This window comes from Podarcis melisellensis (assembly GCF_964234715.1).
Source record: "Podarcis melisellensis genome assembly, chromosome: 1".
In the NCBI taxonomy this organism is placed as follows: Eukaryota; Metazoa; Chordata; class Lepidosauria; order Squamata; family Lacertidae; genus Podarcis; species Podarcis melisellensis.
In genome coordinates this window covers 87,608,802-87,634,379 of record NC_138528.1, presented here as the reverse complement: position 1 = coordinate 87,634,379, position 25,578 = coordinate 87,608,802, and the positions used below count along the sequence as shown (strand labels likewise).

At 43.4% G+C, this 25,578-nt stretch overlaps 1 long non-coding RNA gene across 2 annotated transcripts in view; it reads left to right on the top strand.

The window, feature by feature from the left end:
- The first annotated feature begins 7,020 nt into the window (after positions 1-7,020).
- The window catches only part of LOC309355364, a 45,181-nt gene continuing 26,623 nt past the window's right edge, over positions 7,021-25,578 (top strand). Inside the window, exon 1 of one of the 2 annotated variants that reach the window (XR_014162518.1) lies at positions 7,021-7,058. This is a non-coding gene — a long non-coding RNA (uncharacterized lncRNA). Of the gene's footprint in view, positions 7,059-16,454; positions 16,525-25,578 lie in introns of those variants that run through there. The other variant, XR_014162519.1, reaches the window with a different exon arrangement.

Here is a 25,578-nt window from a genome sequence, read left to right as displayed (position 1 = left end):
AAACCTGCAAGGCATGCAGCAAAAAATGTGATATTTTTTTTTTTTTAAAAAAATCTGCCCTGAAGGATGGGCAATAGGAAACAAGATAGCTGGATGAATGGTAATAGTATTCAGTATCAGTACTGGGAAACATATATGGACTCAAAAAAGTGGGGGTGTCTTCTTTTCCTGCAACCCTTCCTCAAGCTGAAAATAACAGTAGCTAAATTCCAACAGCTGGCAGGCAGGCTATTTCATTGTAGCTGGTGGTTGACTGAGAAAAAGTGTGCGACACAGCACGCTTGAGACTTTATCACAATTTCAGATGAAGGGAAGAGCTCTTTGACTGTGGAATAACCTGCCTCATGATGGGTTGGGCTCTCCTTTGCTGGAGATAATTGTGTCTCTGTCTGCGTTTCTCTCCATATCTTCTAATCAATCTATTTTAAATGCAGAGTTTTATTTTGGGCAGTATGAAAGGTTCTGCCACACTGGGAGCTGATCCTAGGGGGTGCCGCAGGGTGCCACAACTATAACATAATTCATTGAACAGAACGGGGAGGTGAGAGTGGTGATGGGTGGGGGGGGGGAGTTGACCTCACAAAGGGTGCCACTGAAATTTGAAACACCAAAGTCTGCCCCTGTATAAATAAAGTTACAAAAGAAAACAGTTCCTATCAGAATTCTGTATTGTGGTTAATGAAATACAAAAACAATAAATTCAGACAGCGCTTTTCATTGCAAGATAACAAAGTGCTTGATTGAAGTAGTCTTTGCATATTGTACTTAAATGTGTTGCCAAATCATATTGATTTTAATCGTATTTTAATTGTTTCTTTTATTTCTTATTGTATTTTACTGTGTTAAAATTGGGATTCCATTTTTTTAAAAAAACACTTTATTGTCTAGCGCAGTGCACTACAATAGATAAAGAAGAGGCAAAAATATCATTAAACAGCCACCAAGACCCTTGGCTATTTTCAAGTGGTCTGTGGAATGTTGAGGTTGTTTGGTTAGAAGGCACACACAATCTGTGCCTTCTTGCTGAAGCTAAGCAGGTCTGAGTCTGGTCAGATTCTGGATGGGTGACTGCTTGTAAATCACATGTATGTGGCTTCGGATTCCAAGAAAAGTGGGACATAAATATAAGAAAACAAATGGATGTAAGAACATCAGTAAATGAATGCAAGAGATAAGCCTAAGGTGATATATCTTTGTGGTTTGATTTCACACAAATAGATCACGTTGAAAACAAATACTCATTTTCACTTTGGGATGACACCAATGCAGGCAGCACATGCTGTTCAAAAACGTCTCCCTCTTTCTGTCCATAGGCTTCCAGTGAAATTTGAATTGCATTGTTCCAGTGGGTAAATACAGGAGCTAAGAATTCCCCTGTGGGGAGTTAAGTATTAGATATTCTCTGCCTGCCTTGAGCACAAGCAAAGGATTTCAGTCTCCAACTGTTGTCAGCTTGGCACCTTTTTATGAACACAAGATAAGTTTTCTTTATATATAAAAAGTATAGCTCCTTGTGCTCCTGCTGCCTTGGACTTCATAGAAATCACTGTCTCCTTGCAGAAATTGTTGTCTCCTTTTAAATAAGCCAAGGTACAAAATAATCTAGCTCAAAGACTTCAGAGCATCTCAACTCTCAAAGCCTGCTACTTTGTTACTAAATAATGCAGTGAAAGGAAAACCTTTCCTGCACAGCAAGGTAAGACAGGACTGGAGGATTTGAGCCAAAGGAGTCAATTAAGGTAAGGATGGCAGCAGTCCCATAGGATGAATTTTCAATGTGCAGCAATAGTGTCCTGCAGAGAGATATCACCAGCAAAGAAGGTCTGATGGGTCTGTGAATGCAGCATTGCCTCACCCCCATCACAGTCCCTCTCTAGGGCAGGAGCAACTAGGCATAACCTAAGTTGATGCAGCCTCCCCACAGTTTCTGTGAGTGCTGCCTGCAAGACATCTGGCAGCCTCTTGTTAATTTAGGGCTCAGTTTTTGCTCTCAAGGATGCTTTTAAGAAGAGAAAAGTGGCAGCGTAGGATCTCCTATTAGGACAGCTGCTGAATCAGCATGCCACTTTCCACAGGCGATTAGGAAGGAGAAACTCAGAATGCTGTCATGCACACTTGAATCTGGCAGCCATTTGCCAGAGATGGATTGCAGGTGAACATGCACAATCTGCACGGATGGGGCTATAGCACAGTGGCAGAGCACATATTCCGATGCAGAAAGTTCCAAAATGGTTTGGTTCTTCTCAGTTGGAAGATTCCAGGCAGCAGGGCTGGGCAAGTCAAGATGGCTCAGGGAGCTGCTGCCAGTCAGATGACTAAGAACTGGTCTTGATGGACTAATGCTGTAATTAATGCACCTTTGCTTATATTAGCATGTCACACAACTTGTGGCATATCTGGTTGTAAACAGATGGAAGGAAATAACAAATGGAAGGAAGGAAGGAGGGCTCGTATCTTAAGAACATAGGGAAACTTCTGCTAGATCAGGCCAAGACCCATCTAGTTCAACATCCTGTTTTTACAATAGCCAACCAGATGCCTATAAGAATCCCTTAAGCAAGTCCTGAGTGTAACAGCCTCTGCTGCAGAGAAGGTGAGAAAGAGTTTCAGTGGCAGAGCATATGTGCTGCATGCAGACCCCGCCCCCCCATTCCCACCAGCTATCATCTGCAGGCAGGACTGAGAAAGATCCCTGCCTGAAACCCTGGAAGCTGTGACCAGTTGGTGTAGTAGACAATAACTGAGATCAATGGAACAATGATCTGACTCAGTAGCATCCCATTAATCCAATGCCTCAATGCATCCACATGCACACAGTGGCCTTCCTATTGAGGTTTACTGTGTCTAAAATGAATAAATAGCAGTCATTTGTTTATATGGGGGAAAAGAAAATGGGACCAACACTGTGTGGAAGCAAAATTTGCCTATCTAGTAAGCTCTTGACTCAATGACCAATCTCAATGGTATTACAGACTACAGCTGTTTTCTTCTGTCCATAGACCTAAAAGGTAGTCACTGAGAACCAAGACAGCCCCTATCTACATAGCTTCTGGAAGTGTGACAGAAGTTTAAAATATGGGGTGGATGGGTGGGTGGATGAATGAATGGATGGATGGTTGGACAGATAGATGGTCCTCCAAGGAACCTATATGCTAGCATGGTAGAATGGATTGTAGGGTGGTACTTCGGGGCAGTTTGCTGGACTGAGCAAGATATTCATTTAGAAAATGGCAGCGATAAAAATCTTTTAGTTAAACTATAAACCTTTGACTGTAAGAGACCTAAAGCAGAGCAATTTGCTTCTTCTTGGAAGGTCTTCAGCATATTGCTGTCTCTTACCTTTAATGGAATAATGAAGACTTGCCTCACAGGTTTCTTATTAAGAGAAATGAAATAAGAATAAGAAAGACATGTTCCACAAATTATAAATAGAAGGTGTCCATGAACTGTGGTATATGTAATGGCTAATTGCAATAGTGTGTAGGCGACAGAGGGCTTTGGGTTTTGCATTTCACCTGCAACAGGAAATCACCAGACAGATCTCTAAAGCAGATATAAGAATGCTCAGCCTGTATTGCTCCTGCATTTGTATTATATCTTTTTTAAAAGGAAAGATTAGCTTGGATCTCCTCTTGGGTCCTATATCTGGGCATGCCTGGATGGTGGCCAGGAACAGATGGTCTGGTTAAATTAACACATTTCCCACAGTCCACAGTGTGCCTGAGAGAAAACAAAATGGCTCTGAATGGTTACCATATCCATAAAATATGTTTCTTAATAGCAACAACAAGAGCCAAAATGACAGTGCAACCCTGCCTCACATATTTATATTGTTGATGGTTGTAGAAATTTCCTTCAAAGGCTGGGCAGATGTTAGGAGGACTGCATTTTTGTACAAGATATCTCCTCTCAGTGTACACTTGGACTTGGGAGACCGCCGGGTCCCATTCAATTCAATGATTCGATGAACAGTGACATAGAGATCTCATTCTTGGGAGTCTGAGATATAAACCACATAGCATCTCATGGGGAAATATAGTTCTGCACATGGATGACAATAAGATTCTTCTATGCCAAATACAACCCACATCATCAGCATTCCCATATTAATTACTTCCAAATGCGACTTTATCCTAGGGACAAGTGCATCAGTCTGTTTCTTTTTTTCTTTCTTTTTAAAAAAATAGTTTTTAAATGTTTTTTGTGTTACAAAGCAAACAGATAAACAGGAAGCAGTACAACTATTGTCTCCATTTTCAATTCATATTCTTTTTCACAGTTCATTTACATTTGATGAGAGACACTTCTGTCATAGACATCTTGCAGTTGGAGCAGAAGAACGGGGAGAGAAATGGGGATCTTCTTTCATTTTATTGCCTATTTTTAGTGTGGGGGTTTGTGTCAGCATCACATGGGTAGGTCCTTTGTTTGCATATTTATTTATTTTTGTTGATGCTGATGTTGTGAGGGGTTAGGGGTTCCCGAGCTTGGTTGGTTGTGTTCAGTTGATGGTGGTGTGGCTTATTTATGTGAGGGGATCAGTCAGTTTCCACCCTTCTGCAGGTATTTATCCATCAGTTCACTCTAGCCCATTTCTACATTAATCTGCAATGTGCTTTTTAAATTTATAAACCCATGCAAAAAAAAAAAGCATTCATATGCATATTTAAACATTTTCTCTTACAATCACATTTATCCCTAGAAATATAGATTTTGAAATGAATAAGGAAGTGTGAACACTCAGCGCATAACAATATCATGATTCACACGTTAACCCAGATAGTGTGAATCAGGTCAGTTCATAATGGAATTCGCAATGAATGAATTCCTCCAGCAGAGGATCCTAAGAACATAGAAAGAGCCCTGCTGGATCAGACAAAAGGCCCATCTAGTCCAGCATCATGTTCTCATGGTGGCTAATCAAATGTCCATGGGAAGCCCAGAAACAAGGTAGGAGCACAACGACATTCATTAGCATATGATCTGCAGTAGGGTACCAGGCAAGGGATGACTTTACAAATTTAACTATTCAGGTAAGTAGCCGTGTTGGTCTGACGCAGTCAAAATATATTTTAAAAAATTAAAAAAAATAGCCCAGTAGCACCTTGGAGACCAACCAACTTTCTTCTTGGTATAAGCTTTTGTGTGCATGCCAAGAAGAAAGTTAATTGGTCCCTAAGGTGCTACTGGACATTCCCCCCCCCCCAATTTTTTTTTTTAATTATGTTCTGCTTGCTTCAGCTGTCATACTCTGAGCTGTATCAGCAGCTGTATTAGACACATTCCACCTGTCCTGCCTTTGACAACCCCAAATGCCTACTTAGGGGTGCCATATTCAAAGAGGGTCTTGATGTGTAAAATCCAGTGCACCCCAGCTCATTTTGCATAGTTGAGTTCTGGATTTTGCCTGAGATACTGACCACATGAAATGAAGCCAGGGGAAACTCAGTTGCTGCTTTCTTGCCCTGGGTGATTAACTCTCAGCTTAGTCTGCTTTCTCATATCCTCAAACATTTCTCTGATGAAAACAGGGACGTCCCATTCCATACCTTCCAACATTTCTTCAATGAAAATAGGGACTTCCTAAGGAAAAGCGGGACATTCTTGAATCAAATCAGAAACCAGGATGCCCTCTGGGACTGTCCTTGGAAAACAGGGACACTTGTAGTGTCTGCTTTCTGGAACAAAATGTCTCCATTTGTGCCTAGGCAGAAGGACCAAGATGAGTGTGCTTCCTTAAGAATACTGTGTTTTGTGATAGTGAAGAGGAACATATAAGAAGTAATGTTTGAGTAAAAAGGAGGATGCATTCTACATTGTTGCTAACATCTAAAATAAATCTGATCCAAACCCTTGAAATATCCTTATAGTAACCATCTGCCTTGATGTTATGCAGGGGTCCTATTCACAAGCATGGCATGCTAGACAGAAGAACAGGAGTTAGTTCAATAATTTTACGAATTAGTTAACTGGGAGTAAACGATGTCAGAATGCCAGCTCCATGTTATATTTTGTCATGTGGATATTTGTGAGCAGATAACATTACCTAAGTGCCTTAGAAATGCCAATGGAAATAATATTATTCACACTGTGTTCACTGTACTTTAATTTCAAATAGTTACAGGCAAGGCTGAATCAGATTAAAAGTAAATAAATAAAAAAGCACCAAAGAGAAACAGCAAGCTGAGTGGAAAATTGGCTGGAAATTGGAAATAAAATTGCAATGGGTAATGGCTTATAGAGGCAAATAGTGGGGTTTCTTGGTTTTCTATCTCTATCAATTACATAGATGAAAGAATAACAAGCCACCTTTCAGAAATTTGCCTGTGATATTAACATGATAAGCAAAGGAAATTGGGTTTCAGATGCCAGTAGTGCCTGATGAAACCAGCAAGGCAAGAGCTCTGACACAGAAACCCTGCAAATAGAATTTTAACACAGATAAGTGGCCTTTGCGTAATGAAAGTTAAATATTAATTGTAACAGTGAACTAAAGAGCAAACAATACAAGCAACAAATACTAAAGGAGTTAATGAACTGTAATAGGCGCTTCTTGCTAACTTTCATTATAAGAGCAACGGGGAAGGTTGAACACTGGTGTACTTGGTTTGACACAAATCATAGACAAATGGCTAGGTGATAATGGAATTCTATACCTAGCTGCTACTAGAGGTTAAGCATCTTTTAAGTAACAAATTTATAGTAAACACTCACAGATGAATGTGCTAGTAATAATTGCTCCCAGATATGAGCTCCTACACATTCTGAATGGCTGTGCAGAAATCTGCCAGCCTCCTGGCAAATTTGCACATAGAAACTGTGAATCAGGGAGTCATAATAATTGCCTTTCCTACACTTAAGATTCTACATGGTCACACATTATTTGTTCTATAATTGTAGCCCTACTAGAATGTTCAGTGTCTATCCATGATGACAATTGTATAAGGGAGAGTGGGAGGGCTCTTCTAAGCTCCTCCCTTTTCCAGCATGTCCCCATCTCCTTTTTGCCATCTGTCCACAAGCTGCAGGGCAAAGTTGTAGAGCAGGAAGCTTCAGACGTAAGTTCCATTGTTTCTTCCTAATTTCTTCCTAGTAAGCATGTTTAAGGGTAGCCATGGGTGCCAGCTATAGAGGTTAAAGGGCCTTTGACCCCCTTAATATGGATAGCTCAGTTGGTTAAAGTGTGGTGCTGATAACACCAAGGTTGCAGTTTTGCTCCCTGTATGAGACAGTTGCATATTCCTGCATTGTAGGGGGTTGGACTGCATGAACCTCAGGGTCCCTTCCAACTGGACAATACTATGATTCTATTATTGCATCTTCACAATGCCCCACTTAGCTGTCTATTTATCTGTCTCTACTCATAGATAAGTCCCACTTAGCTCAATGGGAATAAGAGATGTATAGGGTTGTGGCTTTGGGTTGCAAGGATTTCTGCTTATGCAATGGAACCTCTCCCCCTCCTCTCTCTGTGCATGCCCCATACCCTCCCCAGCATTATGTGTTCTCACAAATTCTTGTGATACCTCCTTGCAACAAACCATCTGGATTCTCATGACACATGTCAAAATGTGCCCCCCAGGCTTTTTTAACTGGTTCTTGGAAATCTCCCCGAGCCTTTCCTCACAGTTTCATTGACTTGGACTGTATCCCTGTACTCTGATAAATATTTATCTAACCCTGTGCTAAGCCATCTCTTCCACATCATCCAATCCTACTATATTGTCCTTAGTGTCAAAGGAACATAAACTTGCCTGAGAGTGGCTCAGTAGTTGCCCAGCTGAACATCACTATGATACAATGCAATATTTGATAAAATATAGATTGAGGAGGGAAGGACCACATGCATCATCCATGATGCAATTTGACCATGATCCCTTACAATGCCACTCCCGACATCCCGGGGGGGGGGTTGCGGGCTCATGCCCCATTAACACCCTCGCAGGGCTGGCTGCAGCCCCGCGGGAACTAGGGAATCCCGGGATCATTAGTATTCATTATTCACCGCACCAGCCAATCGGCTGACAGTGGGGGTGGGACTTGTAAGGGGCATTTAAGGTCGGGGCAGCCCATGCTCACCCCTTTCTTTTCGTTTCAGCAGCTGTGGTTTCCCACCCTCCCGCCCTGTAGGTTCTCATCTGGACTTTGCTATGGGCTTCGACTGGTCGCCGCAAAGGGCCTGGTAGGAGTTTTTCCATTTGGCTAATTGGCTATATTTTGGAAGCCACTTGGTTTTTTCGCCTACCTCGTAGCAAAACGTCACAACACCTTGGTTTTGGCAGTTAGGCATTGGCAGGGGTATTATTATGCAAATGAGATGGGGGGAGGAACGCCATCACCCCCCCAAATGTTGAAGGGTAGTTCGTTAAAGGACTCCAGGGGGCGTCACCTCGTCCGAAACTTATGGAGGCTAGGGCCTAAAGCACGCTCCCGAGCGGTAACCCCTCGGGGAGTGCCTAGGGATGTGCATCTCAGGGGCTCCCCCTGTTGGTGCTTAACCCTTCCCGGTTATACCGGTTTGTCTGATAGGGCCAATGCCTAAAGCCAATACCGCTCTTACCTGTAATCAATAAAGTTGTGGCCATTTTTCGCCCATTAACCTAAATTCTGGTGTCCTGTGTCTTTATTTATTCCATTCTATGGGAGGGGGCGGGAATAGCCACACAATGAAAAAGTGGGAGACAAATGTGTCTGCAGAGGGAGAGTGGACACATTGAAAACAGTGAGTTTTCTCTACCTAAAGCCAGGAAAACAACTGGTCATAGAATTCCTCCTGTGACTCACACTTGACTACTCAACAGGCAAGCTATTAAATGCACAATACAGGTGGCACATTGCTAACAGGTTTGTTATTTCCCTCACAGCTATTTATTTGTTAAGTGTGGAAACAAAGCATATCGTTTCCCCTACTTCTCTTGTAAATTACTTCTAGATGTGTGCAGTTACTGCTGATGAGGGGAATATTATGTGCAATAACAGTACAGAATATAGGTTATAAAGGAACAATGAATCTGGGAAGTTTTGTGTGTGTGTGTGTGTGTGTGTGTGTGTGTGTGAGAGAGAGAGAGAGAGAGAGAGAGAGAGGCATATGCACAAAACCAGATACATCACATCTATGTTTGTTGCTGAGAGACCCATAGCTTCAATGTTCCCATTGTGCTTTGACACACTGGGGTCAAGACTGCTGAAATATAGATTTGTGGACCTCATTCAGATACCTGGCCTCTGTCTCTTCAGACAGCATTAACAGGGCTCTAGCGGTGCTCTCAATGCAATATTAATGTAGCAATCCATTCCACTCACAATGGTCCATTTTCATTTTTAATAGGGACAGCTCTGTCATCCCTGCGAAACCTATTTTCCTGTCAACCTATTTATTTTCCTTACCTCCTTGCCTGTGGACTTTATTTGTTGTGCACCTATTTTTGGCTCCTTCTTTATGGCCACCCTGGAAGCCATCCCTTTTCGGACTCCTGCTGCTATTCTGCTCTGTATATGGGAGATGGCATTTCACAGGACGGCGTCGTGGGGAGAGGTGTATGAGGCAAAAGTGGGAGAGCCCAAAACTCTAGAGATACTCTGGTGGCAATGAAAACATTCTTATGACTCTTGGGGTGCCATTTCTCTTGAAGAGGGATGGGTAGCTAACTCCATAGCATTTCAGTCTCTCTGGTGCTCAATCATAGGTCTATTTTGTCCCTTTGTACAGATTTTTTGAAAATTAGTGCAAAGTTTGCATTCAAGTTCTGCACATTTGGTATGTCCTTTTTAAAACACCTGCTTTTAAAAGTGTGCCCTTTTCAATATGGTCTGGTCCCTGGATACCTGAAATATACTTTTCGGAACAGAGCTTGCCCCCACCCTCAGCTCTTTCAGGTGGGATGCTTGTCAGTGACAGCTGGACCAAAACATTCTCTATTGGCATAATTGTGCATGATACTTATTTACATTTGAATGGTCTCACTGTGGGCTCAGAGCAACAGGTAGAGCATAATAGAGCTTGGTGGGGGAAGAAGATGGATTGGGCCAAGCCTGGTGCCCCAAGTTGGAATCAGAGTGGGATAAAACACAAACACAATTTTATTTTTATTTATTAAATTTCTATACTGCCCTTCATCTGAAGATCACAGGCTGGTTTACAATATAAAATCACAACAAAATACATACCGTCAAACAAAATAACCACTCCCCACAGTTTAAAAGGCCATAGATTATTTAATAATCCAAAGGTAAAATAGTTCCTCCCCTCAGTTCTAGTCCCTTATGTTGAGGGTTTACTCCTTCCACTAGAAACTCTGAGAAGACTTTCTCATTTGTATTAAATACTGATACAAGATAACCTTCAGTCCAAAGGGCCTGGGGTTCTATTTATCCTTACTTAACTTTTATTTCTCTGCTTTGATTGTATGGGCTGTTTTCCTCTGATGTCACAGAATCAGGGGTCCACTTCTTTCAGCAAATTAATCCTTTATATAAGTATGGCACTGGAGAACCTAATGTAGGCACCAAGTATCACAATACTGCCTACAGCCTGTGTGTCAGGATTTTGGAATCTTTGAGTAGGGCTGTTGGTTTATAAGCTTGGATTCTGAATTCTGAAGTCAGGGAACTTTGCACTAACACAGAGCTGCAGTTTATGTAAATTATGGAAGAGGAGCCTGTGTATCCCTCCATATGTTGCTGGATTACAGGTCCCATCATTCCCGTTCCCTGGCTGGCGCTGATAGAAGTTGGAATCCAGAAGCATCTGGAGGGCCACAAGTTCCCCCTCCCTGATTTACACTATGGACATTTAGATGCAGATTGGTTGAATGGCCTTGGCCTCTAGTCTTTAGCCAAAAAAACACATTTCCTATTTACTGAGTAGAATGTAAAATTTATTCTCATGGACTGATCTCTTTTTAAAGTTGCTCCCTTGGGACTTGATTAATTCAGTCTGATGGCAGCCCATTTCATTACAGTACAATTAGCAACATGGGGCAGTCAGTCTAAAATTGGGGATGATGCTTGAGCTTTAACAATTTTCATTTCTCATGCTGACAAGATAAGGGATTAAGAGCTTCTTAATGTGGATAGCTCACTGTCATGAATACCATGCCTAGTTGCATGAAATAATCCTACTTGGCTAAAGAAGCAAGATGTGATATATAATGAGATCTTAATGTAAATTTGAGCAACTGGCATTCATACCGGAACTGAAGATCTGAGGTGCTGGTACATATCTATTGCCTTTTGCCTGGTCTTGTACACTACACTACTACACTGTGCACATTAGGCTCAGCTTCTAGAAATCACAGTAGTAGAGAGATACATTTTCTGACATCTCTTACTGCTATCCAGCATTTCTGTAGGACTTTGCATTATCTTCCAGATTATTTCACATAGTTATGGTCAATATTATCTCCACACTGTGGGCTTTTTTGCATAACAAAGTGGTGCTTCCAAATTCATAATTTCATCTCTTCTTGGTCATGGTGAAACAAAGGACAGTGGTACCATTGATTTTTTTTTAATCATATATAGCAGCAATGTACTTTACAACCACATCTTCTAAATTCATCTTCTAAATGGCCCTTGATAATAGGACAGTGTTATTTCAATTAGATGGGGAACTGAGACACAGTCACTTGCTGAACTCTTTGCAATGACTCTAGGACAGAAATAGAGCCTGAAGTCATTGGACCACAGCCATTCTATACATATTATATGGCAGATAACCCCAGTTTGCAACTGGGTGTATCCCTGATAGAGAGCTACACTCAATCCTGGCTCTCTGCTAAGTATCCATATCATTCATAGCATGTTTCCCTCATTGACAAATCACATTTTAAGTGTTTTGGGGGCTTAACAAATTTCAATTCTTCACATTCAAATTTAATGTTTTACATATTTGAAACCATATGTGTGAAGTAACTTCTCTTAATTCATCTCTCCTCAAAACTCACCTGTACTGTGACGTTTTTGGCACAACACTTAGATCCAGTACCCTACCACAGAGGCAGCCAATGTGGTGGCCTTCAAATGCTGTTGGACTCCAGCTCTCATCATTCCTGGCCATTGCCAATGCTGACTGGGGCTCATGGGTGTTGGGGTCCAACAAGATCTGGAAGGCACCACATTGGCCTGCCCTACCATAACTAAGCATAAGTTTACATATGTGAAATAAACTCATATTTTCCCCTCACCTATCTTTGTTTCCATCTTTCAACATAGCTGTCAACTTACAGATTTGAAAATAAGGGACCAGCAGCCTCGAAAATAAGGGATCAGCAGCCAAAATAAGGGATTTTCCGGGCACAGGTATGTTCAACTTCTGAGCCCCTCCGAGCCAAAGGCAGAAAGCCCAGCCAGCAGCCAAACGAAGCCTCATCAATAAGGGACAGCAGCGGGACAAGGCACTGGGATAAGGGACTGTCCCGCCAAATAAGGGACGCTTGACAGCTATGCTTTCTACCTTTCTTCTTTTGTCCCTCTGTGTCCAATTTTAGACAGAACAGAGACCTATCCACTTATATTTTAAAGCACCATGCACAATGATTATCAGTATTCATTGTTGTTGTTTAGTCGTTTAGTCATGTCCGACTCTTCGTGACCCCATGGACCAGAGCATGCCAGGCACTCCTGTCTTCCACTGCCTCCCGCAGTTTGGTCAAACTCATGCTGGTAGCTTCGAGAACACTATCCAACCATCTCGTCCTCTGTTGTCCCCTTCTCCTTGTGCCCTCCATCTTTCCCAACATCAGGGTCTTTTCCAGGGAGTCTTCTCTTCTCATGAGGTGGCCAAAGTATTGGAGTCTCAGCTTCACAATCTGTCCTTCCAGTGAGCACTTAGGGCTGATTTCCTTAAGAATGGATAGGTTTGATCTTCTTGCAGTCCATGTGAGTCTCAAGAGTCTCCTCCAGCACCATAATTCAAAAATTCAGTATTCATTACCAGTATTATTAAACAGGCCTTTAGTTAGTTATTGAAGATGACCTTGTCCCAGAATACCAGCTTTTGTCTTTAAATTACGAGAGAGAGAGCGCACCTTACCAATAAATTATATTACATAATGCATCTAAAACAGCAGTGCATAATCTGTGGCTCTCAATATTATCTGTGGTTAATATTGTTGGACTCCAAGTCCTATCATCCCCAGCCAGCATGGCCAATGATCAGGATTCATTGCAGTTGGAGTTCAAACTGGTTTCCCATCCACGATCAAAAACATGTTATAATTGCATTGTTGAGAAAATAATGTATTCTGCTACATAGCCACACAATCTAATTTTGTGTGGCTATGTAGCATGGTGATTGCCATAATCAGTGGAGGAAGGGAACTCCATCTGCATTACCCTTCATATGTTGGTTCCTGAACTCTTTTCTTGGAATCCTTTAGAAATCGTTCCCATTTCTATTCAGAACACTTGTCAGAAAGATTATCACTTCAAGTGAAGCCCTTAACCCAGTGACTCCACTTCGGAAATAATGTTTATTCATAAAGAGAATAATGAGCAATGTTTATTTATAAGTATGAGGTGGCATGATGAGCTATATTATGCAAATTGTCATCCAGGAAATGTAGCAATATTCTCAGTAAAATGGACAAGAACACCAATTTGTGATCTTCCTCTGCAAATGGGTTCTGCCCTCGGATGGCAGGCAGCAAAATGAAGGGCAAAGTGCTTTACTTGCTAAGCAGAGTGGGCTGGTGAACATTTATTTGGCTACAGGACCTGGAACCCAAAGAATGCTGCTCCTTCCTTTTGAATTTATGGCCTAATCTAATGCATGCTCATGTTAAAATTAAGTATCATTGGATTAAATGGGACTTACTCCCAAGTTAGTGTCCATAGGATTGCAACTGTTGTTGTTTAGTTGTTTAGTCATGTCCGACTCTTCGTGACCCTATGGACCAGAGCACGCCAGGCACTCCTGTCTTCCACTGCCTCCCGCAGTTTGGTCAAACTCCTGCTGGTAGCTTCGAGAACACTGTCCAACCATCTCGTCCTCTGTCATTCCAGCTGGCAGTAAATCACACCATTTAAAGTTGGAGTTAATTCTTCATTATCATAAACATAATCTTCACAGACTTGGGTGAGTATTAGGCCTAATTTGCACAGCAGCTCATCCCCGGTAGGTCCTACTCAATGAATCAGTTGCCGAGACTGAAAGTCCCCACATCCCCACAGTCATCTGTGTCCCTTCATCTCCAGGGCTTGTTTCAGCAATCAGAGACTGCACCTGTGTGCAGCCTAGCTCTGTTCCACCCCTTTCAGCCCTCTTTTGGTTCTGGAAGATGGGGTGGGAACTTGTCACAGTACAAAGGAAAAATACCCATGACTCTTCACCAGCCTGACTCATCTCTGCCTCTTGCCCTCTCTCCTCCCACTTGCCTTATTCTGGACTTCTTCTGCCACAGAGTCTCCCAGCTCACTAAGTCCCGTTATTTTTTCAGCTTCCAACACTTCCTCTTCTCAGTCTTCTTCCTCTTCTTCCTCTGACCACTCATCATTGTCCTGCCACTACACCCCAGGCTCTGAGCCTTCTTTCCTTGGTGGTTCCTCAGCTGGTTCCTCCCCACATTCCTCTATGTTCAACCAGTCCATGACACCACCATGTGTATAGACCCAATACATACTACTAAGAGGAACAGAACTTTTTGTGTGAGCTGTGAGCCACCTAATCATTGAAAACCTGAAATTTAAGCATATTTTTGATGCTGACTAAGGAGAAGGGGGGGGGGCTTGCTTAGTGAGGGAATAACATGGCCCCAAATCCTTTGAACTTTTTTCTGTGCCTTCTGGTTTACTATTATGTTTTGTGAGATAAGTTTGAAGTAAATAGGACATGGCCTTAATTTAGGAAAGAGAACATCTGTATCTCTGTAATATCTGAATCATAAATTTACCTTAAAAGTGATCTTCACTATCTGTTTGGAGTATGGTTCCTGCTTACAGATGTATGACAAACAGTTAACTCCCTGGCAAATATGTGAATTCCTACTCTGATATCTTATTTAACAATTAGGGTCATGATGCTAGCTGTTCTTTACAGATCTTGTAGGAGGTAGCAGCTTGTACCAGGTGACCAATGGCTCATAAGGGTTATACTTTATATTAACTATCAGCTATTCTAATGCCATGATCCATAGAAATAAACTATGTTAAAAGTCGAGACTAGCACCTGTTACATCAGTAAGCATCCATACAGGTATCACAAAATAGATAAGAAGAAATTTAAAGGAGTTGAACTGAAATACAACTTTCACTTGGTAGAAAATAATCCACTGGGTCCCCAGAACTTTGAAACTCATGCTGTTTCAATATTTTCATTAGCAATGCTAAGTGGGCAACAAAAGTAAAATTGTACAAATGCTTTTGCGATAGTGCCAATAAGGAAGTGGGTTGTCTAAAAGTGTTATGAAGACGGAATTGGATTAAATTAAATAGACTAACAACATTTAGTAAAATTGATCTTATGTTTGTGCAAATTGAATGACTAAGCTTTCAATTATATGGGGCTTCTGGAGCTGTCCTTGGGCCCTATTGTTTGGCATTTTGCAGCAAGAGCTGTTTTCCACTAAAAAAAAGGACTGTATAATTCACAAGACCTTGACCATGATCAACACATGAATAATGAACTCAGACTCATATGTATTTTATAGCCCATTCCTAAGTATGTTTATTAGAAGTAACTGTCATGGTTTTTCAAGGACTGTCCACTTGGAAGTAAATCTCATTGATTTGTTTGGCGTTTACTCCTAGGTAAGTGGATAAGCAACTACATTGTTAGTCTATCTAATGGCCTACAGTTTTAAAGTAGGATAATATTTAGCTTAAAAACATGTAGCTGGGGATGATGTTACTTCTTCAGTGACAAATCAAGGGTACACATTATGCTTTTTAAAATAATCACAATGTTAGTATGTTGAAAAGGAATAGAAATTTCAGTCGTCCCTGACTCTGATAGGATTCCCAGCAAGCTAGCTTAAAATACAACAGGAGTGACCTAAATAAATTGGGGCCCCATCCTAATTTGCTAAATTTGACCTAGATTCCAGGTACCTGCAGTGCCAGCTGTCTTACTTTGGTACCAGATTCTAGAGTTATTAATATACTCTGAATGTTAAAATCCTAAGCATTTTAGTAGATGCCAAAGAAGCATGATGTGAACCCAATGGAAATGGCTTCTCTTTCTGTGTTGCAAACCTAAGGCAGTGGAAGCAAGGTGAAATGTGTGCACTTAATGTTACGAATCAGCTGTCAGACAATTACTGCTTTTCTTCTATCTGAACCATTAGAAATAAACAGTGAAAGCCAGCAACTGGTTGCTTAAGACAGGGGCTGTAATTAAAAGTCTGATTCTTTCTGCATGTGTACACAAGCAAGGAACGTTAATTACTGATTAACAGGGGTTGAGATGAGCTTGGGCACAAGGCGAGACTGCCTTGTCCAGCCCAATACTGTAGAACATTTTTCACCAAGGAAACACGAAGAAGCAAGCTGAATTTGTCCAACTTTCTATAGCATTGGCAACAGAAGGTAGGAATACATTTGGCAAAGTTCTTGTAAACTAAGAAGCTGAATATACGAAACACAGGGCCAGGAATTGGGACTAGGAGTAAAGGAACAGAGGAAAGACAAATTCTGGGAACTGGTGGCCCAGGGTTTTAATGATGTGAGGTCATCACAGGAAGCCTCAGTTCCTGCCTCTGATTGAGTTAAATCTTTCTCCAATATATTTGGTGGTCAAACTGAGCAATCACATGTCCCAGCAGTGTATAAGGATTTCTGAAACCTAACCAAATGGCAACCATTCTCCTGTAATGACACAAAGGCCCTCATTTCTTGCCTGAAATCAAATAAAGCTTCTGGAGAAGATATGCTCCCACCTGTGCTCTATAGTGAATACATAGAATGATGGATGCCTATCCTGGCTGGCTTATTTACCACCATGAACAACAAGCACCAAATGCCCTCTGGATGGAAAATGGGTATCATTTTCCTGATTTATAAGAAAATATATAAGAATGATCCACAAAACTGTCAGCTAGTTAACATGCTAAATATCTCCTCAAAGCTATATTCATGGTATCTCCTTCCACATTGTTCATGAAGAACAAGTGGGGTTCAGAGGAGGACACAGTAACATTGAACAGTTTTTTTACTCTGAACCATACTAAGAACAATAAGTCTTTATGTAGCCTTTATTGCCCTTTCTGCTGCATTTGACTCTATTATTTGAAATAGGCGGTGGAAGAAACTTCAGATTGCCAACATCAACTGAAGACTTCTGCTAGTGTTCCAAGAACTATACAAGGACACAGAAAATTTTAAGCTTGTATATTAATGATAGAGTGCCATATTTAGCCAATGCAAACTCACACTTCCAGTAATTAGGGACAGAAAGATACTAATCTTAATGTATGCAGATGATTTAGTGCTCATCTCTCTTTCTGGATTGGGCCTCACTAATCTCTTGGAGGTGTTCAGCATACTGTAAACAGGAAAGCCTATCTATAAATTACTCTAAGAATCAATACTGTGATTTTTGGCAGATACAGTCCTAGGTATAGATGGTGCTTGGATCAGTAAGCTATAGAACAAGCATAGGTAAACTATGCACTCCAGATGTTTTGAGAGTACAATTCCCATCATCCCTGACCACTGGTCCTGTTAGCTAGGGATGATGGGAGTTGTAGTCCCAAAACATCTGGAGGGCAGAGTTTGCCTATGCCTGCTATAGAACAAACTCATTTATTTAGATATCTGGATGTACTCTTTAATGAACCCTCTCTTGAAAGTGTCATATGGAGGCAATGAAAGTCAAAGCACAGAAAACCATAGGGACATTGATGAAGTTCTATTACAATAAGGAAAGGCACTGAAGATATTTGGTAGCAAAATGCTTACTCAAATATTCTATGGCATTGAAATTTGGGGCTCTGATTCAAACTCCATTTAAGTGCAGTAGCTATATTTTGGACCATCAGGAATGCCAGCGGCTCTTCTTTGTACTGAATCCAGGTGGCCAACAATTAAGGGAAGGGCATACTGTGCTCAGTTAAAGTTTATTTTAAAAATTGCTACTATGCCTATGGAGCAGTCACTAGAGTTATGATATATGGAATTGGGTGGTAACCAACTCTGGAAAACAGAGTTGGCTGATCCTTGGTCAATTTTGTTTGGCACCCATGTGTGTGTGTAAAACGTTTTTTTTTTTTTACTCACTGTTACACCAGTCTGCAGAGCATCAAGGTTCTTAGGCAAAAGTCTCTCACTTCACTCAATACCTAGAGATGCTATTCTGCAAAGCCTTCTGCATTTAGAAGGATGGCTGGGCCTGATCCTTCAAAACCACTAAGTCTAATCCCTAGCATATTTGCTTCTCACTGCAGGAAACAAAACAATCCTTTCCCATATCTGAGTTACAGTCTGATGTTCTTGAGATTCATTTGTACAATATGAAAACTTTGTGAATCTGTCCCGCAAAACTGTCAAATGTTAGGGAAATCAAACCTATTGCACAGCAGCACATTATATCTGTGAATTTTATTTTCATTGCCATCAGGTAATACACTTTTGATCAAATAAGACAGAGGAGGGCCTTAGAAAGAAACTCAGAAGTAGCACTGGTAAATAGCTATGTGCTTTCCCTACCAGATGTTCCCCAACAGGTAGGGGATGTTGACGGATAGAAGACAGCTCTAGGCAACACACATGCTGTCAAAATTTCCTTCTGGACAGACTGTGGTGTTCTCACCTATTTATGACAGTTCTGTTAAGCATATTTTAACTTCCATTTTAAGCTGTCTCCTGCAGACTCCATTTTAAGAAGTGGAAAAATGTAAGAATGTAAGTTTACCCCTGACAAAAGAGATAGTGGTTTGTTCCCCTCCTAAATGTCAACATCAATGGCTGGATAGCTCAGTCAGTAGAACATGAGACTCTTAATCCCAGGGTTGTGGGTTCCTGTAATTTGGACTAGACAATCCACATGGCCCCTTCCAACTAACTCTACATTTATATGTATTTACCCACATATATAATTTGCCTCAATATTTGCCTAAATAATAATATGTACCTCCTTTTTCCCAGTTCCAACATTTATTTCTTGGAAATTTTTATCTACACTCAAGCATAGTCTGCTTTGGCACAGAAAGGACCGCTTTTCATTTTATTTCTTTTACAGAGAAAATGTTGCTAACTCATGGCAGGCACTTAAATACCCATGGCACCTGTCCCTTCCTCTCTGATTCTGGTGAATGACATAGCCACAACATCCAGAACACTAAGGCTTTGGAGATCATGGGGAAAAGAAGGGTTCCCCTACCAAGGCATTTATGGTTGTTGTGAAGCTGAATAATATATTTTCTGTAAGAAAATATATTTTGATCTTGTATTTTTCAAAGTGTAGGCTTGCCAGTGTCACTTTTTTATTTTAAAATTTGGGTCCCTGTTATCTGATAGCTTCAGAAGAGGAACTTTAGCTGTACTGCAATCACTGTAGTTTGACCCTCCCTGAGAGCTGGTGACTGGCCCAAGATCACATGGTAAACTTGATGGCTTCCCACCCCCCTCTCCACACAAAGCATGGTTGGAAACAATACCAGTAGTCTGCTTCTGTTGTGATCCATGCATAGGCAGATTCAGTGCTGGTGCCAGGCTACTTGGTGCCCTAGGCAAGGCTAACTACTTGCACACCCACACCCTAAATAGCTAACTTCAGTTTTCAAAAACAGATGTCTTATAGAAATGATAAAGTTCTTCAAAATATAAAAGCAAAATATTACCAGAAATTTACAAGACATAACAAAAACTAATCTGTCACTTACTTCTAAGTAAATGTGTGTAGGACTTGGTTGTAAAGCTGTTTGTTTTGCACCCATTCAGTGTGTTATACTACTTTGACCCTCTTCCAATTTCCCTCCATTTACATTTCCACAGCTGGTTTAATTTCTGGTCTAATTACCAATGTTGAGTCCACATTTGTGTGTGTTTATGTTTGTGTGTGTATGTGTTTAAAGATTTGTATGGTATACTTAGAAGATTGCTTGCATTTTCATCCATGAATTTCTCCGACACTGAGACTTGATCCATAATTATGGGAGCCATCATCAGCCACATTATTTTAATTCCCCTTTTGCTGGCCTCTTTTTAATTAGGTCTATGTCTAGCCTTTTATACTCTTTTATTCTAAATTCAGCAGTCACGTTCCCCCTGCTTTTGTATGTGTTGAGCTGGATTCTATTAAATACCCCATTGATTTTAAAATCCTGACTTTTAACATTTAAAAGTTTATATGCCTTTTGCTCCCTGGTATTTAGCAGAAGTGAGAATGTGAGATTTCCTCCTCTCCCCCCCCCCTTCCATTAAAGGGCAAGTATTTCTTTTATGGTCCAAATCCCCTGGATTTTGGGAGAACCTATTTCAGCAATATTCTTCCAGAAGTTACTGGAGAAAAGAATCCCCTTCTAAGTAAAGGCTCCTTCAATGCTCTGCTGCGAGTAAAGCTCGAAAGTCCAGCTCCCAGGGCCTTCTGGTGGTTCCCTCATTGTGAGAAGTGAGTTTACAGGGAACCAGGCAGAGGGCCTTCTCGGTAGTGGCACCCACCCTGTGGAACGCCCTCCCATCAGATGTCAAGGAAATAAACAACAATCTGACATTTAGAAGACAGCCCTGTTTAGGTTTAATGTTTGATGTGTTATTGCATTTTTAATATTCTGTTGAGAGCTGCCCAGAGTGGCAGGGTATAAATATATCATCATCATCATCATCATCATCATCATCATTTTAAAGCAACCTAGCTAAGGACTTGCAGGGTAGGTTGAATGGCACACATCGCTCTGTCCTCCAACGCCTCAGCACCTCCGGCATCTACCAGCAAGCAGCTGTCTCAGTCTGCCTAATGGTAGCACCCCTCTTTCTTTTTCCTTTACAAATGAAAAATATTCTCACATGCTTAACGCTGACATTATCTAAGGCCCATGCTTTCATGCAGATGCTGCTTCTTAAAAAAATGTATGTCTTTGTTGGCACTCTATACATTAGAGCGTTTGTTGTTGTTGTTGTTGTTTAATGAAAAATACTTCCTGCTTGTACATTGGTCCATAGATGCCTGTGCTTGCGTGGCGATTCCCGCCCCCTCCCACAGATGGAGTAAATAAAGACACCGGACACCAGAATTTAGGTTAATGGGCGAAAAATGGCCACAACTTTATTGATTACAGGTAAGAGCGGTATTGGCCTTAGGCATTGGCCCTAACAGACTATCCGGTATAACCGGGAAGGGTTAAGCACCAACAGGGGGAGCCCCCGAGATGCACATCCCTAGGCACTCCCCAAGGGGTTACCGCTCGGGGGCGCGCTTTAGGCCCTAGCCTCCGTAGGTTTCGGACGAGGCGATGCCTCCCGAGTCCTTTAACGAACTACCCTTCAAGAATTGGGGGAGGTGATGGCGCTCCTCCCCCCGACCTCATTTGCATAACAATACCCCTGCCAATGCCTAACCGCCAAAACCAATGAGTTGTGACGTTTTGCTACGAGGTAGGCGAAAAAACCAAGTGGCTTCAAAATTCAGCCAATTAGCCAAATGAAAAAACTCCTACCAGGCCCCTTGCGGCGACCAGCCGAAGCCCATAGCAAAGTCCAAATGCACACCTAAATGGCAGGTGGGTGGGAAACCACGGCTGCTGCAAAGAAGGAAAAGGGGCGAGCCAGGGCTGCCCTGACCTTAAGTGCCCTTAGATAGGCCCACCCCTTCCGCCAGCCAATTGAAAATGTGGATGAGGGCGTGAGCCCACCCCCCCTCCTTAGTTCGGGAGTGGCTTTATCAGTGCAGGCACTCCTAGGGATATACAGACACTGCATGAGTATGGGACAGCATACAGGGTAAGTGGGATTTAAAAGTTATGCTGACTGTGAGAAGTACAAATACGGATAAGTGCATTGTGGCTGTCTCTGCAGGGAGTAGGTCATAACATTCAAATCAGCCATCAGCCATACTGATGAGAAACAAAGGATTAGGACGCAAATGCATAAAGCGTGTTCTCACTAAAAGGAGAGCACGGGTTGCGGATGGGGCTATGCAAGGCACCCCATGATTGCTAGGCAAGTTAAAGCCAGGGCTTGTTTAGATTTGAGGATCTGGTTACTGGGGAAATTTGATGTTGCAAATTTAAGGGTGGGTCAGTGGCTATTTAAGCAAGGTCCACAGCTTTCTCTTTCTCTTTTGCTGTGGACATCGGATCTCATCGGATCTCTGAGTGACTACAGCAGAAGTTTGGGTCGTATACCTCTCCCCTTTGTTTTTCTTCCTCTATTTTCTCCTCTTTCTTTAATTTGTTGCTGAAAGATCCTCCCCCACTTGACTTATTTTCCCTTTTTGTTTTAATTCCCTTTAATTTAGTCGGGGGGGGTGCTCGGCCTGGGCCCAGGGGCCGTGTGGGGAGGGCTTTCCCTCAATTCCCCTGCCCTCTTGCAGGTTCGATCCCCAGTCAGGGGAACATTTTTCTCAGTTTGTCCGGCAATTTGAAGTTGGCCCTGCTGGGCCTTGCTTCGTTTCCTCCCTTCCCCACAGGCTTCTGTTGGTGCCGGAGAAGGCCTCCTGGGCGGCTTTCGCGCGATCCCCCCCCCCCGCCGCCCGGGCCTGCGGGCGCCGGGGCCGCCCCGCGATTTTGCCTTTCCTGGGCCTCCGGAGGCTCCGGAGAGGCCTGCATCGGCCTCCGAAGGCGAAGCGGGGCCCCGATTCCCCGAGAGAGCCGGGGGTGCGCGCTCTGTGGGGGGGTGGGCGCGCTCGTGCCGCGACGTGCCGCGGCCTGTGTTTTTGGGCCTTTTTTCCTCCCCCCCCGTAAACGCTATTCAGGGCCTTCGCTTCCCTGCGGCTGGCTGCCTGGCTAAGGGTGACCTACCTTGCCCTGGAGCAGGCCCTGGGAGGCCGACCTGGTGTTGCTGGGGGGCTGGGTGCCGCTGGTTGTCCCCAGAGGGGCATTGATTTGAGCGGAGTGCTGAGAGGCCTCCATTTTGCAGCCTCACTTGGCGGGAGCGCCATTTTGATTTCTCTCGGCCACGTGGTGGCCTCTAGCGTTCAGGCCTAGTAATTGCAGGGCCTGGTGGTTGCTTTATCCTAGGCTGTGTATAATTGGTACTACTGTGGCCTCTTGTGGCAGTTGATTGTTTGCAGGCAATTAATTTCTTCAATTGCACGCAGCCTGGACGGCTAGTGTAGGTGTGTGTGCTGCTAAAGAGCACAAGGTTGTGGTTTGTTTCCCTTCTGGACAGCTTCTGATTTTGGTGGCTGGTGCTCTTCCTAGCTGCTCCTGGATTACCGATCTGTTGCATATTCGGTAAGCAAGTGGTTGCCTCCTGTCTACTGGTGCATCATTTTATAGTCTAGGTCATAAATTTAATTAACTATTTAATTCATCCTGCTTCATTTTCTTGCAGATTCTAGCGTCTTAAAGATCTTATTTGGTTTTATTTATTTAATTTTAATTTCTTTTCTTTTCTCACCAGTAGTAGGAATGGCTCCTAAGAAGGCAGCAGGAAGGCCTGTTCCAGCCCGCTCCTCGAAGCGGCCTATAAAAGGCCCATCCCAGGCCTTGCGATCTCCGCAGCCTGGCCAGTCCTTGAAATGCATCCAGGCTATGGTTTCAAGTTTGTCTGGCGATCCGGTGACACTGGCAAGGGTAGAGGCGGAGATGGATGGCTTGCTGCACCGTTGCTCGACCCCGTCAACATCATCAGCATTCCCGCCTCCCCCGGTGGATGTTTCCTCTCCTGCATCATCATCTAGTGAAGAGGGGGAGCCACTGTCAGCCGGAGTTGGCTAACCTGATGCTCCGCAGGTCCAACCTTCGGTGCTGCCTGTATCGCAGGATGCAGTGCCGAGGGGCCGTGGTCGTGCCAGGGTCGGCGCCAGGAGACGCGCATCGACCTGGGGCCGCGCTGTACAGGGTTCACCTGTACGGCCCCCAGCGCTGGGGCGTTCTGCTCCAGTTCATTCACAAGTTGTCTCTGTTCAGTCAGCCCCAGGTGCAGTGCAACAGGGTGAAGCATCGGATTCTTCGGTTGAAGACAGTCTTCCTCTTCCTCCAAGGTCCTCTTCCGGTGGGCATCGTCGCCGTAAAAGGGGCTCCAGGAGGCACTCTAAGAAGAGACGGAGGGACACATCGTCCTCCACTTCAGGTACTTCTTCCATCAGCTCTAGCAGTGATGAGGGGGCCCCCCTTAAGCTTTACTGGGGCTACGGGGAGTCGTCGGGGCTGCCAAAGTGGGTTTGGGAGCGTAGGGCAAATTCTCATAGGGCCAAGTATGGTGCCGTACAGGAGTGTCAAGAAGGGGTCCTGGTGCCTGACGTAAGAGTCTCCACCAATTCTGCTAGGGATATTATTCCTGGTGCCCACTTGTCTTCCAAGTTGCGGTCTAGGATTCTGTTTTCGCTGGCGTGTTTCTGCAGCGTATCCCAGGAGGTCTCTGCACCTGTGGGTTTATCTGTCTATTGTTCGTTCAGCTTTTACGATGGCTGGCGAGACTGCTGCATTATCATATGACCAGAACTTTAGGCGTAGGGCTGCCAAGATACCAACGGCCCGCTGGGACAGGAAGGACTTGGATGTGTGGACCACTTATGTGGCACCACGTATTGAGAAGAAGGCTTCTGAGTTGCAAAAATTCAAGCCTGCCACCCAAAAAGTTGGGCGCAAGTGGTTCTGCTGGGACTTTAATAAGGGCGTTTGCCAACGTCAAGCCTGTAAATACGCACACCTTTGTGACAAATGCTCTGGGAGCCACTCGGCTTCTGCTTGCTCTGCGGCCAGGCGGCCCTTTCGCAGGGGAGGGGGCCCCCAGCAGCCCCCCAAGGTCCCTGCCCAGCCTCCTGTTCCCGGAGCAGGAAAGTGATATCTTTTCCTTGGCCTATACTCCGGTTCGGCTACAGCCGTTACTGGCGTTACTGGAATCTTACCCAGACAGAGAGTCAGCGTCTTATTTGAGTAATGGTTTTTCGCTGGGATTTAGGATCCCTGTGGTTGTGGCCCCTGTAGCCCAGAATCCTAGGAACCAGAAATCCGTTAAGGACATGCCTGGTGTGGCGCGTAAGAAAATTGAAAAGGAGCTGGCTTTACGTCGTATGGCTGGTCCTTTCGCCACCCCCCCTTTCCTAATGTGCACATTTCACCCTTGGGAATAGTTCCCAAGAAGGCGCCGGGGGAGTTTCGCCTAATTCATAACCTCTCTCATCCTAGTGGTACGTCGGTTAACGACGTAATTCCCCCGGAGCTCTGTTCGGTGAAGTATGCCTCTCTTGATCATGCGATCAAGATGATAAGGAAGTTTGGGCCTGGCGCCCTATTGGCCAAGTGTGACATTGAATCGGCTTTTCGTTTGTTGCCAATTCATCCTGAGGATTTCTGGCTGCTGGGCTTTCAGTTTGACGGGGGATTCTATTTTGATAAGGCTATGCCCATGGGCTGCTCGGTAGCTTGTGCGGCTTTTGAGTGTTTCAGCTCATTCTTGGAATGGGCCTTGCGCGATAGAACCGGTCTGGGCGGGGTGACGCATTATTTGGATGACTTTTTACTGGCCTCCGCAAGCGAC